Below are 17,892 nucleotides of genomic sequence, written 5' to 3' on the forward strand. Positions count from 1 at the left end.
TAACCCACCCTGTCATTCAGGACAGCATCAGTATGCAGCTGTAGACTGCTGTAGAGGACGTAATAACCACTGTCTGCCAGTACAGCATCAGTATACAGCTGTAGACTGCTGTAGAGGACGTAATAACCACCCTGTCATTCAGTACAGCATCAGATTGCAGCTGTAGACTGCTGTAGAGGACATAATAACCATCCTGTCTGCAGTACAGCATCAGTATAACAGCTGTAGACTGTGTTGAGGAAGTAATACACCTCCTGTCTGCCAGTACAGCATCAGTATTGCAGCTGTAGACTGCTGTTGAGGAAGTAATAACTGTCCTGTCGTCAATACAGCATCAGTATTGCAGCTGTAGACTGCTGTAGAGACGTAATAACCATCCTGCTGTCAGTACAGCATCAGTATTGCAGGTAGACTGCTGTAGAGGACGTAATAACCACCCTGTCTGCCAGTACAGCATCAGTATTGCAGCTGTAGACTGCTGTAGAGACGTAATAACCACCCTGTCTGTCAGTACAGCATCAGTATTGCAGCTGTAGACTGCTGTTGAGGATGTAAATAACCATCTGTCTGCCAGTACAGCATCAGTATTGCAGCTGTAGACTGCTGTTGAGGAAGTAATAACCATCCTGTCTGTCAGTACAGCATCAGTATTGCAGCTGTAGACTGCTGTAGAGGACGTAATAACCATCCTGCCTGTCAGTACAGCATCAGTATTGCAGCTGTAGACTGCTGTAGAGGACATAATAACCACCCTGTCTGTCAGTACAGCATCAGTATTGCAGCTGTAGACTGCTGTAGAGGACGTAATAACCACCCTGTCATTCAGTACAGCATCAGTATTGCAGCTGTAGACTGCTGTAAGGACCTAATAACCATCCGTCTGCCAGTACAGCATCAGTATTACAGCTGTAGACTGCTGTAGAGGACGTAATAACCACCCTGTCTGTCAGTACAGCATCAGTATTGCAGCTGTAGACTGCTGTGAGGACGTAATAAACCATCCTGTCTGCCAGTACAGCATCAGTATTGCAGCTGTAGACTGCTGTAGAGGATGTAATAACTGTCCTGTCTGTCAGTACAGCATCAGTATTGCAGCTGTAGATGCTGTAGAGGACGTAATAACCATCCGTCTGTCAGTACAGCATCAGAATTTCAGCAGTACGTAATAACGTCCTGTCTGTCAGTACAGCATCAGTAGTGCAGCTGTAGACTGCTGTTGAGGAAGGAATAAACCATCCTGTCTGCCAGTACAGCATCAGTATTGCAGCTGTAGACTGCTGTAGAGGACGTAATAACCATCCTGTCTGTCAGTACAGCATCAGTATTGCAGCTGTAGACTGCTGTAGAGGACGTAATAACCACCCTGTCTGCCAGTACAGCTCAGTATTGCAGCTGTTAGACTGCTGTAGAGGACGTAATAACCATCTTGTCTGTCAGTACAGCATCAGTATTACAGCTGTAGACTGCTGTAGAGGACGTAATAACCATCCTGTTGCCCAGTACAGCATCAGTATTGCAGCTGTAGACTGCTGTTGAGGAAGTAATAACTGTCCTGTCTGCCAGTACAGCATCAGTATAACAGCTTAGACTGCTGTAGAGGATGTAATAACCATCCTGTCTGCCAGTACAGCATCAGTATTGCAGCTGTAGACTGCTGTAGAGGACGTAATAACCATCCTGTCTGTCAGTACAGCATCAGTATTGCAGCTGTAGACTGCTGTAGAGGACGTAATAACCACCCTGTCTGCCAGTACAGCATCAGTATTGCAGCTGTAGACTGCTGTAGAGGAAGTAATAACCATCCTGTCTGCCAGTACAACATCAGTATCGCAGCTGTAGACTGCTGTAGAGGACGTAATAACCACCCTGTCTGCCAGTACAGCATCAGTATTGCAGCTGTAGACTGCTGTAGAGGACGTAATAACCACCCTGTCTGTCAGTACAGCATCAGTATTGCAGCTGTAGACTGCTGTAGAGGAAGTAATAACCGTCCTGTCGTCAGTACAGCTCAGTATTACAGCTGTAGACTGCTGTAGAGGAAGGTAATAACCATCCTGTCTGCCAGTCAGCATCAGTATTGCAGCTGATAGACTGCTGTAGAGGACGTAATAACCATCCTGTCTGCCAGTACAGCATCAGTTTTGCAGCTGTAGACTGCTGTAGAGGAATAATAACCGTCCTGTCTGTCAGTACAGCATCAGTATTACAGCTGTAGACTGCTGTAGAGGAAGTAATAACCATCCTGTCTGCAGTACAGCATCAGTATTGCAGCTGTAGACTGCTGTAGAGGAAGTAATAACCGTCCTGTCTGTCAGTACAGCATCAGTATTACAGCTGTAGACTGCTGTTGAGGACGTAATAACCATCCTGTCTGTCAGTACAGCATCAGTATTGCAGCTGTAGACTGCTGTAGAGGAGTAATAACCATCCTGTCTGCCAGTACAGCATCAGTATTGCAGCTGTAGACTGCTGTAGAGGACGTAATAACCTCCTGTCTGTCAGTACAGCATCAGTATTGCAGCTGTAGACTGCTGTAGAGGAACGTAATAACCACCTGTCTGCCAGTACAGCACTCAGTATTGCAGCTGTAGACTGCTGTAGAGGACGTAATAACCATCCTGTCTGCCAGTACAGCATCAGTATTGCAGCTGTAGACTGCTGTAGAGGACGTAATAACCATCCTGTCTGCCAGTACAGCATCAGTATAACAGCTGTAGACTGCTGTAGAGGACGTAATAACCATCCTGTCTGTCAGTACAGCATCAGTACTGCAGCTGTAGACTGCTGTTGAGGAAGTAATAACATCCTGTCTGCCAGTACAGCATCAGTATTGCAGCTGTAGACTGCTGTGAGGACGTAATAACTGTCTGTCTTCCAGTACAGCATCAGTATTGCAGCTGTAGACTGCTGTGAGGACGTAATAACTGTCTGTCTGCCAGTACAGCATCAGTATTGCAGCTTTAGACTGCGTTGAGGAAGTAATAACACCCTGTCTTCAGTACAGCATCAGTATTGCAGCTGGAGACGCTGTGAGGACGTAATAACCATCCTGTCTGCCAGTACAGCATCAGTATTCAGCTGTAGACTGCTGTAGAGGACGTAATAACCACCCTGTCTTCAGTACAGCATCAGTATTGCAGCTGTAGACTGCTGTAGAGGACATAATAACCATCCTGTCTGCCAGTACAGCATCAGTATACAGCTGTAGACTGCTGTTGAGGAAGTAATAACCATCCTGTCTGCAGTACAGCATCAGTATTGCAGCTGTAGACTGCTGTTGAGGAAGTAATAACTGTCCTGTCTGTCAGTACAGCATCAGTATTGCAGCTGTAGACTGCTGTAGAGGACGTAATAACCATCCTGTCGTCAGTACAGCATCAGTATTGCAGCTGTAGACTGCTGTAGAGGACGTAATAACCATCCTGTCTGCCAGTACAGCATCAGTATTGCAGCTGTAGACTGCTGTAGAGACGTAATAACCACCCTGTCTGTCAGTACAGCATCAGTAATGCAGCTGTAGACTGCTGTTGAGGAGTAATAACCATCCTGTCTGCCAGTACAGCATCAGTATTGCAGCTGTAGACTGCTGTTGAGGAAGTAATAACCATCCTGTCTGCAGTACAGCATCAGTATTGCAGCTGTAGACTGCTGTAGAGGACGTAATAAACATCCTGCTGTCAGTAAAGCATCAGTAGCAGCTGTAGACTGCTGTAGAGGACATAATAACCACCCTGTCTGTCAGTACAGCATCAGTATTGCAGCTGTAGACTGCTGTAGAGGACGTAATAACCACCTGTCATCAGTACAGCATCAGTATTGCAGCTGTAGACTGCTGTAGAGGACCTAATAACCTACCTGTCTGCCAGTACAGCATCAGTATTACAGCTGTAGACTGCTGTAGAGGACGTAATAACCACCTGTCTGTCAGTACAGCATCAGTATTGCAGCTGTAGACTGCTGTTGAGGACGTAATAACCTCCTGTCGCCAGTACAGCATCAGTATTGCAGCTGTAGACTGCTGTAGAGGATGTAATAACGTCCTGTCTGTCAGTACAGCATCAGTATTGCAGCTGTAGACTGCTGTAGAGGACGTAATAACCTCCTGTCTGTCAGTACAGCATCAGATTGCAGCAGTACGTAATAACTGTCCTGTCTGTCAGTACAGCATCAGTAGTGCAGCTGTAGACTGCTGTTGAGGAAGTAATAACCATCCTGTCTGCCAGTACAGCATCAGTATTGCAGCTGTAGACTGCTGTAGAGGACGTAATAACCATCCTGTCTGTAGTACACGCATCAGTATTGCAGCTGTAGACTGCTGTAGAGGACGTAATAACCACCCTGTCTCAGTATCAGCATCAGTATTGCAGCTGTAGACTGCTGTAGAGGACGTAATAACCATCTTGTCTGTCAGTACAGCATCAGTATTACAGCTGTAGACTGCTGTAGAGGACTAATAAACCATCCTGTCTGCCAGTACAGCATCAGTATTGCAGCTGTAGACTGCTGTTGAGGAAGTAATAACATGTCCTGTCTGCCAGTACAGCATCAGTTACAGCTGTAGACTGCTGTAGAGGATGTAATAACCATCTGTCTGCCAGTACAGCATCAGTATTGCAGCTGTGAATGCTGTAGAGGACGTAATAACCATCCTGTCTGTCAGTACAGCATCAGTATTGCAGCTGTAGACTGCTGTAGAGGACGTAATAACCATCCTGTCTGCCAGTACAGCATCAGTATTGCAGCTGTAGACTGCTGTAGAGGAAGTAATAACCATCCTGTCTGCCAGTACACATCAGTATGCAGCTGTAGATGCTGTAGAGGACGTAATAAACCATCCTGTCTGCCAGTACAGCATCAGTAACAGCTGTAGACTGCTGTAGAGGCGTAATAACCATCCTGTCTGTCATACAGCATCAGTACTGCAGCTGTAGACTGCTGTTGAGGAAGTAATAACCATCCTGTCTGCCAGTACAGCATCAGTATGAGCTGTGACTGCTGTATGAGGACGTAATAACCGTCCTGTCTGCCAGTACAGCATCAGTATTACAGCTGTAGACTGCTGTAGAGGACGTAATAACCATCCTGTCTGCCAGTACAGCATCAGTATTGCAGCTGTAGACTGCTGTTGAGGAAGTAATAACCATCCTGTCTGCCAGTACAGCATCAGATTGCAGCTGTAGACTGCTGTAGAGGACGTAATAACCATCCTGTCTGTCAGTACAGCATCAGTATTGCAGCTGTAGACTGCGTAGAGGACGTAATAACCACCCTGTCTGCCAGTACAGCATCAGTATTCAGCTGTAGACTGCTGTAGAGGACGTAATAACCATCTTGTCTGTCAGTACAGCATCAGTATGACAGCTGTAGACTCTGTTAAGGACCTAATAACCATCCTGTCTGCCAGTACAGCATCAGTATGCAGCTGGAGACTGCTGTAGAGGACGTAATAACCACCTGTCTGTCAGTACAGCATCAGTATTGCAGCTGTAGACTGCTGTTGAGGACGTAATAACCATCCTGTCTGCCAGTACAGCATCAGTATGCAGCTGTAGACTGCTGTAGAGGATGTAATAACTGTCCTGTCTGTCAGTACAGCATCAGTATTGCAGCTGTAGACTGCTGTAGAGGACGTAATAACCATCCTGTCTGTCAGTACAGCATCAGGATTGCAGCAGTACGTAATAACTGTCCTGTCTGTCAGTACAGCATCAGTATGCAGCTGTAGACTGCTGTAGAGGACGTAATAAACACCCTGTCTGTCAGTACAGCATCAGTATTGCAGCTGTAGACTGCTGTAGAGGAAGTAATAACCGTCCTGTCTGTCAGTACAGCATCAGTATTACAGTGTAGACTGCTGTAGAGGACAGTAATAACCATCCTGTCTGCCAGTACAGCATCAGTATTGCAGCTGTAGACTGCTGTGAGAGGACGTAATAACCATCCTGTCTGCCAGTACAGCATCAGTTTTGCAGCTGTAGACTGCTGTAGAGGAAGTAATAACCGTCCTGTCTGTCAGTACAGCATCAGTATTACAGCTGTAGACTGCTGTAGAGGAAGTAATAACCATCCTGTTCTGCCAGTACAGCATCAGTATTGCAGCTGTAGACTGCTGTAGAGGAAGTAATACGTCCTGTCTGTCAGTACAGCATCAGTATTACAGCGTAGACTGCTGTTGAGGACGTAATAACCATCCTGTCTGTCAGTACAGCATCAGTATTGCAGCTGTAGACTGCTGTAGAGGATGTAATACCCATCTGTCTGCCAGTACAGCATCAGTATGCAGCTGTAGACTGCTGTAGAGGACGTAATAACCATCCTGTTCTGTCAGTACAGCATCAGTGATTGCAGCTGTAGACTGCTGTAGAGGACGTAATAACCACCCTGTCTGCCAGTACAGCATCAGTATTGCAGCTGTAGACTGCTGTGAGGACGTAATAAACCGCCTGTCTGCCAGTACAGCATCAGTATTACAGCTGTAGACTGCTGTAGAGGACGTAATAACCATCCTGTCTGTCAGTACAGCATCAGTACTGCAGCTGTAGACTGCTGTTGAGGAAGTAATAACCATCCTGTCTCAGTACAGCATCAGTATTGCAGCTGTAGACTGCTGTTGAGGACGTAATAAACTGTCTGTCTTCCAGTACAGCATCAGTATTGCAACTGTAGACTGCTGTTGAGGACGTAATAAACGTCCTGTCTGCCAGTACAGCATCAGTAGCAGCTGTAGACTGCTGTAGAGGACGTAATAACACCCTGTCTGTCAGTACAGCATCAGTATTGCAGCTGTGAGACTGCTGTAGAGAAGTAATAACCGTCCTGTCTGCCAGTACAGCATCAGGTATTGCAGCTGTAGACTGCTGTAGAGAAGTAATAACCATCCTGTCTGCCAGTACAGCATCAGTAGTCAGCTGTAGACTGCTGTAGAGGACGTAATAACCACCCTGTCTGTCAGTACAGCATCAGTATTGCAGCTGTAGACTGCTGTTGAGGACGTAATAACCATCCTGTCGTGCCAGTACAGCATCAGTATTGCAGCTGTAGACTGTGTAGAGGAGTAATAACTGTCCTGTCTGTCAGTACAGCATCAGTATTGCAGCTGTAGACTGCTGTAGAGGACGTAATAACCATCCTGTCTGTCAGTACAGCATCAGTATTGCAGCAGTGACGTAATAACTTCCTGTCTTCAGTACAGCATCAGTATGCAGCTGTAGACTGCTGTTGAGGAAGTAATAAACCATCCTGTCTGCCAGTACAGCATCAGTATTGCAGCTGTAGAAGCTGTAGAGGCGTAATAACCATCCTGTTGTCAGTACAGCATCAGTATTGCAGCTGTAGACTGCTGTAGAGAGGACGTAAGTAAAAATCGTCTGTCAGCCTACAGCATCACAGTGATTACAGCTGTAGACCTGCTTAGAGGACGTAATAACACACCATCCGTTGTGCCAGTTACGCAGCCTCATCAGTATTGCAGCTGTGATGCTGTGAGAAGCATAATAACTGTCCTGTCTGCCAGTTGTACAGCATCAGTATAACAGCTGTAGAATAATCGAGTCCAAGTTTACAAGGATAACATAGACTGCTGTAGAGCGATGTAATAAACCATCTGTCTGCCAGTACAGCATAGTATTGCAGCTGTAGAATGCTGTAATAGAGGACGTAATAACATCCTGTCTGTCAGCTACAGCATCAGTATTGCAGCTGTAGACTGCTGTAGAGGACGTAATAACCACCCTGTCTGCCAGTACAGCATCAGTATTGCAGCTGTAGACTGCTGTAGAGGAAGTAATAACCATCCTGTCTGCCAGTACAACATCAGTATCGCAGCTGTAGACTGCTGTAGAGGAAGTAATAACCATCCTGTCTGCCAGTACAGCATCAGTATAACAGCTGTAGACTGCTGTAGAGGACGTAATAACCATCCTGTCTGTCAGTACAGCATCAGTACTGCAGCTGTAGACTGCTGTTGAGGAAGTAATAACCATCCTGTCTGCCAGTACAGCATCAGTATTGCAGCTGTAGACTGCTGTTGAGGACGTAATAACCGTCCTGTCTGCCAGTACAGCATCAGTATTACAGCTGTAGACTGCTGTAGAGGACGTAATAACCATCCTGTCTGCCAGTACAGCATCAGTATTGCAGCTGTAGACTGCTGTTGAGGAAGTAATAACCATCCTGTCTGCCAGTACAGCATCAGTATTGCAGCTGTAGACTGCTGTAGAGGACGTAATAACCATCCTGTCTGTCAGTACAGCATCAGTATTGCAGCTGTAGACTGCTGTAGAGGACGTAATAACCACCCTGTCTGCCAGTACAGCATCAGTATTGCAGCTGTAGACTGCTGTAGAGGACGTAATAACCATCTTGTCTGTCAGTACAGCATCAGTATTACAGCTGTAGACTTCTGTTAAGGACCTAATAACCATCCTGTCTGCCAGTACAGCATCAGTATTACAGCTGTAGACTGCTGTAGAGGACGTAATAACCACCCTGTCTGTCAGTACAGCATCAGTATTGCAGCTGTAGACTGCTGTTGAGGACGTAATAACCATCCTGTCTGCCAGTACAGCATCAGTATTGCAGCTGTAGACTGCTGTAGAGGATGTAATAACTGTCCTGTCTGTCAGTACAGCATCAGTATTGCAGCTGTAGACTGCTGTAGAGGACGTAATAACCATCCTGTCTGTCAGTACAGCATCAGAATTGCAGCAGTACGTAATAACTGTCCTGTCTGTCAGTACAGCATCAGTAGTGCAGCTGTAGACTGCTGTAGAGGACGTAATAACCACCCTGTCTGTCAGTACAGCATCAGTATTGCAGCTGTAGACTGCTGTAGAGGAAGTAATAACCGTCCTGTCTGTCAGTACAGCATCAGTATTACAGCTGTAGACTGCTGTAGAGGAAGTAATAACCATCCTGTCTGCCAGTACAGCATCAGTATTGCAGCTGTAGACTGCTGTAGAGGACGTAATAACCATCCTGTCTGCCAGTACAGCATCAGTTTTGCAGCTGTAGACTGCTGTAGAGGAAGTAATAACCGTCCTGTCTGTCAGTACAGCATCAGTATTACAGCTGTAGACTGCTGTAGAGGAAGTAATAACCATCCTGTCTGCCAGTACAGCATCAGTATTGCAGCTGTAGACTGCTGTAGAGGAAGTAATAACCGTCCTGTCTGTCAGTACAGCATCAGTATTACAGCTGTAGACTGCTGTTGAGGACGTAATAACCATCCTGTCTGTCAGTACAGCATCAGTATTGCAGCTGTAGACTGCTGTAGAGGATGTAATAACCATCCTGTCTGCCAGTACAGCATCAGTATTGCAGCTGTAGACTGCTGTAGAGGACGTAATAACCATCCTGTCTGTCAGTACAGCATCAGTATTGCAGCTGTAGACTGCTGTAGAGGACGTAATAACCACCCTGTCTGCCAGTACAGCATCAGTATTGCAGCTGTAGACTGCTGTTGAGGACGTAATAACCGTCCTGTCTGCCAGTACAGCATCAGTATTACAGCTGTAGACTGCTGTAGAGGACGTAATAACCATCCTGTCTGTCAGTACAGCATCAGTACTGCAGCTGTAGACTGCTGTTGAGGAAGTAATAACCATCCTGTCTGCCAGTACAGCATCAGTATTGCAGCTGTAGACTGCTGTTGAGGACGTAATAACTGTCCTGTCTTCCAGTACAGCATCAGTATTGCAACTGTAGACTGCTGTTGAGGACGTAATAACTGTCCTGTCTGCCAGTACAGCATCAGTAGTGCAGCTGTAGACTGCTGTAGAGGACGTAATAACCACCCTGTCTGTCAGTACAGCATCAGTATTGCAGCTGTAGACTGCTGTAGAGGAAGTAATAACCGTCCTGTCTGCCAGTACAGCATCAGTATTGCAGCTGTAGACTGCTGTAGAGGACGTAATAACCATCCTGTCTGCCAGTACAGCATCAGTTTTGCAGCTGTAGACTGCTGTAGAGGAAGTAATAACCGTCCTGTCTGTCAGTACAGCATCAGTATTACAGCTGTAGACTGCTGTAGAGGAAGTAATAACCATCCTGTCTGCCAGTACAGCATCAGTATTGCAGCTGTAGACTGCTGTAGAGGAAGTAATAACCGTCCTGTCTGTCAGTACAGCATCAGTATTACAGCTGTAGACTGCTGTTGAGGACGTAATAACCATCCTGTCTGTCAGTACAGCATCAGTATTGCAGCTGTAGACTGCTGTAGAGGATGTAATAACCATCCTGTCTGCCAGTACAGCATCAGTATTGCAGCTGTAGACTGCTGTAGAGGACGTAATAACCATCCTGTCTGTCAGTACAGCATCAGTATTGCAGCTGTAGACTGCTGTAGAGGACGTAATAACCATCCTGTCTGCCAGTACAGCATCAGTATTACAGCTGTAGACTGCTGTAGAGGACGTAATAACCACCCTGTCATTCAGTACAGCATCAGTATTGCAGCTGTAGACTGCTGTAGAGGACATAATAACCATCCTGTCTGCCAGTACAGCATCAGTATAACAGCTGTAGACTGCTGTTGAGGAAGTAATAACCATCCTGTCTGCCAGTACAGCATCAGTATTGCAGCTGTAGACTGCTGTTGAGGAAGTAATAACTGTCCTGTCTGTCAGTACAGCATCAGTATTGCAGCTGTAGACTGCTGTAGAGGACGTAATAACCATCCTGTCTGTCAGTACAGCATCAGTATTGCAGCTGTAGACTGCTGTAGAGGACGTAATAACCACCCTGTCTGCCAGTACAGCATCAGTATTGCAGCTGTAGACTGCTGTAGATGACGTAATAACCACCCTGTCTGTCAGTACAGCATCAGTATTGCAGCTGTAGACTGCTGTTGAGGATGTAATAACCATCCTGTCTGCCAGTACAGCATCAGTATTGCAGCTGTAGACTGCTGTTGAGGAAGTAATAACCATCCTGTCTGTCAGTACAGCATCAGTATTGCAGCTGTAGACTGCTGTAGAGGACGTAATAACCATCCTGCCTGTCAGTACAGCATCAGTATTGCAGCTGTAGACTGCTGTAGAGGACGTAATAACCATCCTGTCTGTCAGTACAGCATCAGAATTGCAGCAGTACGTAATAACTGTCCTGTCTGTCAGTACAGCATCAGTAGTGCAGCTGTAGACTGCTGTAGAGGACGTAATAACCACCCTGTCTGTCAGTACAGCATCAGTATTGCAGCTGTAGACTGCTGTAGAGGACGTAATAACCACCCTGTCTGTCAGTACAGCATCAGTATTACAGCTGTAGACTGCTGTAGAGGAAGTAATAACCATCCTGTCTGCCAGTACAGCATCAGTATTGCAGCTGTAGACTGCTGTAGAGGACGTAATAACCATCCTGTCTGCCAGTACAGCATCAGTTTTGCAGCTGTAGACTGCTGTAGAGGAAGTAATAACCGTCCTGTCTGTCAGTACAGCATCAGTATTACAGCTGTAGACTGCTGTAGAGGAAGTAATAACCATCCTGTCTGCCAGTACAGCATCAGTATTGCAGCTGTAGACTGCTGTAGAGGAAGTAATAACCGTCCTGTCTGTCAGTACAGCATCAGTATTACAGCTGTAGACTGCTGTTGAGGACGTAATAACCATCCTGTCTGTCAGTACAGCATCAGTATTGCAGCTGTAGACTGCTGTAGAGGATGTAATAACCATCCTGTCTGCCAGTACAGCATCAGTATTGCAGCTGTAGACTGCTGTAGAGGACGTAATAACCATCCTGTCTGTCAGTACAGCATCAGTATTGCAGCTGTAGACTGCTGTAGAGGACGTAATAACCACCCTGTCTGCCAGTACAGCATCAGTATTGCAGCTGTAGACTGCTGTTGAGGACGTAATAACCGTCCTGTCTGCCAGTACAGCATCAGTATTACAGCTGTAGACTGCTGTAGAGGACGTAATAACCATCCTGTCTGTCAGTACAGCATCAGTACTGCAGCTGTAGACTGCTGTTGAGGAAGTAATAACCATCCTGTCTGCCAGTACAGCATCAGTATTGCAGCTGTAGACTGCTGTTGAGGACGTAATAACTGTCCTGTCTTCCAGTACAGCATCAGTATTGCAACTGTAGACTGCTGTTGAGGACGTAATAACTGTCCTGTCTGCCAGTACAGCATCAGTATTGCAGCTTTAGACTACTGTTGAGGAAGTAATAACCACCCTGTCATTCAGTACAGCATCAGTATTGCAGCTGTAGACTGCTGTAGAGGACGTAATAACCATCCGGTCTGCCAGTACAGCATCAGTATTACAGCTGTAGACTGCTGTAGAGGACGTAATAACCACCCTGTCATTCAGTACAGCATCAGTATTGCAGCTGTAGACTGCTGTAGAGGACATAATAACCATCCTGTCTGCCAGTACAGCATCAGTATAACAGCTGTAGACTGCTGTTGAGGAAGTAATAACCATCCTGTCTGCCAGTACAGCATCAGTATTGCAGCTGTAGACTGCTGTTGAGGAAGTAATAACTGTCCTGTCTGTCAGTACAGCATCAGTATTGCAGCTGTAGACTGCTGTAGAGGACGTAATAACCATCCTGTCTGTCAGTACAGCATCAGTATTGCAGCTGTAGACTGCTGTAGAGGACGTAATAACCACCCTGTCTGCCAGTACAGCATCAGTATTGCAGCTGTAGACTGCTGTAGATGACGTAATAACCACCCTGTCTGTCAGTACAGCATCAGTATTGCAGCTGTAGACTGCTGTTGAGGATGTAATAACCATCCTGTCTGCCAGTACAGCATCAGTATTGCAGCTGTAGACTGCTGTTGAGGAAGTAATAACCATCCTGTCTGTCAGTACAGCATCAGTATTGCAGCTGTAGACTGCTGTAGAGGACGTAATAACCATCCTGCCTGTCAGTACAGCATCAGTATTGCAGCTGTAGACTGCTGTAGAGGACGTAATAACCATCCTGTCTGTCAGTACAGCATCAGAATTGCAGCAGTACGTAATAACTGTCCTGTCTGTCAGTACAGCATCAGTAGTGCAGCTGTAGACTGCTGTAGAGGACGTAATAACCACCCTGTCTGTCAGTACAGCATCAGTATTGCAGCTGTAGACTGCTGTAGAGGAAGTAATAACCACCCTGTCTGTCAGTACAGCATCAGTATTGCAGCTGTAGACTGCTGTAGAGGACGTAATAACCACCCTGTCATTCAGTACAGCATCAGTATTGCAGCTGTAGACTGCTGTTAAGGACCTAATAACCATCCTGTCTGCCAGTACAGCATCAGTATTACAGCTGTAGACTGCTGTAGAGGACGTAATAACCACCCTGTCTGTCAGTACAGCATCAGTATTGCAGCTGTAGACTGCTGTTGAGGACGTAATAACCATCCTGTCTGCCAGTACAGCATCAGTATTGCAGCTGTAGACTGCTGTAGAGGATGTAATAACTGTCCTGTCTGTCAGTACAGCATCAGTATTGCAGCTGTAGACTGCTGTAGAGGACGTAATAACCATCCTGTCTGTCAGTACAGCATCAGAATTGCAGCAGTACGTAATAACTGTCCTGTCTGTCAGTACAGCATCAGTAGTGCAGCTGTAGACTGCTGTAGAGGACGTAATAACCACCCTGTCTGTCAGTACAGCATCAGTATTGCAGCTGTAGACTGCTGTAGAGGAAGTAATAACCGTCCTGTCTGTCAGTACAGCATCAGTATTACAGCTGTAGACTGCTGTAGAGGAAGTAATAACCATCCTGTCTGCCAGTACAGCATCAGTATTGCAGCTGTAGACTGCTGTAGAGGACGTAATAACCATCCTGTCTGCCAGTACAGCATCAGTTTTGCAGCTGTAGACTGCTGTAGAGGACGTAATAACCATCCTGTCTGTCAGTACAGCATCAGTATAACAGCTGTAGACTGCTGTAGAGGACGTAATAACCATCCTGTCTGTCAGTACAGCATCAGTATAACAGCTGAAGACTGCTGTAGAGGACGTAATAACCGTCCTGTCTGTCAGTACAGCATCAGTATTACAGCTGTAGACTGCTGTAGAGGACGTAATAACTGTCCTGTCTGCCAGTACAGCATCAGTATTGCAGCTGTAGACTGCTGTAGAGGACGTAATAACCATCCTGTCTGCCAGTACAGCATCAGTATTGCAGCTGTAGACTGCTGTTGAGGACGTAATAACCGTCCTGTTTGCCAGTACAGCATCAGTATTACAGCTGTAGACTGCTGTAGAGGACGTAATAACCATCCTGTCTGTCAGTACAGCATCAGTATAACAGCTGTAGACTGCTGTAGAGGACGTAATAACCATCCTGTCTGCCAGTACAGCATCAGTATTGCAGCTTTAGACTGCTGTAGAGGACGTAATAACCATCCTGTCTGTCAGTACAGCATCAGTATAACAGCTGTAGACTGCTGTAGAGGACGTAATAACCGTCCTGTCTGTCAGTACAGCATCAGTATTGCAGCTGTAGACTGCTGTAGAGGACGTAATAACCATCCTGTCTGTCAGTACAGCATCAGTATAACAGCTGTAGACTGCTGTAGAGGACGTAATAACCATCCTGTCTGTAAGTACAGCATCAGTATTGCAGCTGTAGACTGCTGTAGAGGACGTAATAACCGTCCTGTCTGTCAGTACAGCATCAGTATTGCAGCTGTAGACTGCTGTTGAGGACGTAATAACCGTCCTGTCTGCCAGTACAGCATCAGTATAACAGCTGTAGACTGCTGTAGAGGAAGTAATAACCATCCTGTCATTCAGTACAGCATCAGAATTGCAGCAGTACGTAATAACTGTCCTGTCTGTCAGTACAGCATCAGTAGTGCAGCTGTAGACTGCTGTAGAGGACGTAATAACCACCCTGTCTGCCAGTACAGCATCAGTATTGCAGCTGTAGACTGCTGTAGAGGACGTAATAACCACCCTGTCTGCCAGTACAGCATCAGTATTGCAGCTGTAGACTGCTGTAGAGGAAGTAATAACCATCCTGTCTGCCAGTACAGCATCAGTATTGCAGCTGTAGACTGCTGTAGAGGATGTAATAACTGTCCTGTCTGTCAGTACAGCATCAGTATTGCAGCTGTAGACTGCTGTAGAGGAAGTAATAACCGTCCTGTCTGTCAGTACAGCATCAGTATTGCAGCTGTAGACTGCTGTAGAGGACGTAATAACCGTCTTGTCTGTCAGTACAGCATCAGTATTACAGCTGTAGACTGCTGTAGAGGACGTAATAACCATCCTGTCTGCCAGTACAGCATCAGTATTGCAGCTGTAGACTGCTGTGGAGGACGTAATAACCATCCTGTCTGCCAGTACAGCATCAGTATTGCAGCTGTAGACTGCTGTAGAGGAAGTAATAACCATCCTGTCTGTCAGTACAGCATCAGTATTGCAGCTGTAGACTGCTGTAGAGGAAGTAATAACCGTCCTGTCTGTCAGTACAGCATCAGTATTACAGCTGTAGACTGCTGTAGAGGACGTAATATCCATCCTGTCTGCCAGTACAGCATCAGTATTGCAGCTGTAGACTGCTGTAGAGGACGTAATATCCATCCTGTCTGCCAGTACAGCATCAGTATTGCAGCTGTAGACTGCTGTAGAGGACGTAATATCCATCCTGTCTGTCAGTACAGCATCAGTATTGCAGCTGTAGACTGCTGTAGAGGAAGTAATAACCATCCTGTCTGCCAGTACAGCATCAGTATTGCAGCTGTAGACTGCTGTAGAGGACGTAATAACCGTCCTGTCTGTCAGTACAACATCAGTATCGCAGCTGTAGACTGCTGTAGAGGACGTAATAACCATCCTGTCTGTCAGTACAGCATCAGTATAACAGCTGTAGACTGCTGTAGAGGACGTAATAACCATCCTGTCTGTCAGTACAGCATCAGTATTGCAGCTGTAGACTGCTGTAGAGGACGTAATAACCATCCTGTCTGTCAGTACAGCATCAGTATTGCAGCTGTAGGCTGCTGTAGAGGACGTAATAACCATCCTGTCTGTCAGTACAGCATCAGTATAACAGCTGAAGACTGCTGTAGAGGACGTAATAACCGTCCTGTCTGTCAGTACAGCATCAGTATTACAGCTGTAGACTGCTGTAGAGGACGTAATAACTGTCCTGTCTGCCAGTACAGCATCAGTATTGCAGCTGTAGACTGCTGTAGAGGACGTAATAACCATCCTGTCTGCCAGTACAGCATCAGTATTGCAGCTGTAGACTGCTGTTGAGGACGTAATAACCGTCCTGTTTGCCAGTACAGCATCAGTATAACAGCTGTAGACTGCTGTAGAGGACGTAATAACCGTCCTGTCTGTCAGTACAGCATCAGTATTGCAGCTGTAGACTGCTGTTGAGGACGTAATAACCGTCCTGTCTGCCAGTACAGCATCAGTATTACAGCTGTAGACTGCTGTAGAGGACGTAATAACCATCCTGTCTGTCAGTACAGCATCAGTATAACAGCTGTAGACTGCTGTAGAGGACGTAATAACCATCCTGTCTGTCAGTACAGCATCAGTATTGCAGCTGTAGACTGCTGTAGAAGACGTAATAACCGTCCTGTCTGTCAGTACAGCATCAGTATTGCAGCTGTAGACTGATGTTGAGGACGTAATAACCGTCCTGTCTGCCAGTACAGCATCAGTATTGCAGCTGTAGACTGCTGTAGAGGATGTAATAACCATCCTGTCTGTCAGTACAGCATCAGAATTGCAGCAGTACGTAATAACTGTCCTGTCTGTCAGTACAGCATCAGTAGTGCAGCTGTAGACTGCTGTAGAGGACGTAATAACCACCCTGTCTGCCAGTACAGCATCAGTATTGCAGCTGTAGACTGCTGTAGAGGACGTAATAACCACCCTGTCTGCCAGTACAGCATCAGTATTGCAGCTGTAGACTGCTGTAGAGGAAGTAATAACCATCCTGTCTGCCAGTACAGCATCAGTATTGCAGCTGTAGACTGCTGTAGAGGATGTAATAACTGTCCTGTCTGTCAGTACAGCATCAGTATTGCAGCTGTAGACTGCTGTAGAGGAAGTAATAACCGTCCTGTCTGTCAGTACAGCATCAGTATTGCAGCTGTAGACTGCTGTAGAGGAAGTAATAACCGTCCTGTCTGTCAGTACAGCATCAGTATTACAGCTGTAGACTGCTGTAGAGGACGTAATAACCACCCTGTCTGCCAGTACAGCATCAGTATTGCAGCTGTAGACTGCTGTAGAGGACGTAATAACCATCCTGTCTGCCAGTACAGCATCAGTATTGCAGCTGTAGACTGCTGTAGAGGACGTAATAACCGTCCTGTCTGCCAGTACAGCATCAGTATTGCAGCTGTAGACTGCTGTAGAGGAAGTAATAACCATCCTGTCTGCCAGTACAGCATCAGTATTGCAGCTGTAGACTGCTGTTGAGGACGTAATAACCGTCCTGTCTGCCAGTACAGTATCAGTATTACAGCTGTAGACTGCTGTAGAGGACGTAATAACCATCCTGTCTGTCAGTACAGCATCAGTATTGCAGCTGTAGACTGCTGTAGAGGACGTAATAACCATCCTGTCTGTCAGTACAGCATCAGTATTGCAGCTGTAGACTGCTGTAGAGGACGTAATAACCATCCTGTCTGTCAGTACAGCATCAGTATTGCAGCTGTAGACTGCTGTAGAGGACGTAATAACCGTCCTGTCTGTCAGTACAGCATCAGTATTGCAGCTGTAGACTGCTGTTGAGGACGTAATAACCGTCCTGTCTTCCAGTACAGCATCAGTATTACAGCTGTAGACTGCTGTAGAGGACGTAATAACCACCCTGTCATTCAGTACAGCATCAGTATTGCAGCTGTAGACTGCTGTTGAGGACGTAATAACCATCCTGTCTGCCAGTACAGCATCAGTATTACAGCTGTAGACTGCTGTA

The 17,892-nt window shown here is 46.2% G+C and overlaps 1 protein-coding gene across 1 annotated transcript in view; it reads left to right on the forward strand.

Annotated features, from left to right (window-relative positions):
- LOC120039728 (protein TANC2-like) overlaps positions 1 to 17,892 on the forward strand; it is a gene marked incomplete at its 5' end in the record, with an annotated part of 221,089 nt that overhangs the window by 68,487 nt on the left and 134,710 nt on the right. The gene's annotated exons all lie outside the window — the stretch shown is intronic.

Source organism: Salvelinus namaycush, unplaced genomic scaffold (assembly GCF_016432855.1).
Source record: "Salvelinus namaycush isolate Seneca unplaced genomic scaffold, SaNama_1.0 Scaffold296, whole genome shotgun sequence".
In the NCBI taxonomy this organism is placed as follows: domain Eukaryota; kingdom Metazoa; phylum Chordata; class Actinopteri; order Salmoniformes; family Salmonidae; genus Salvelinus; species Salvelinus namaycush.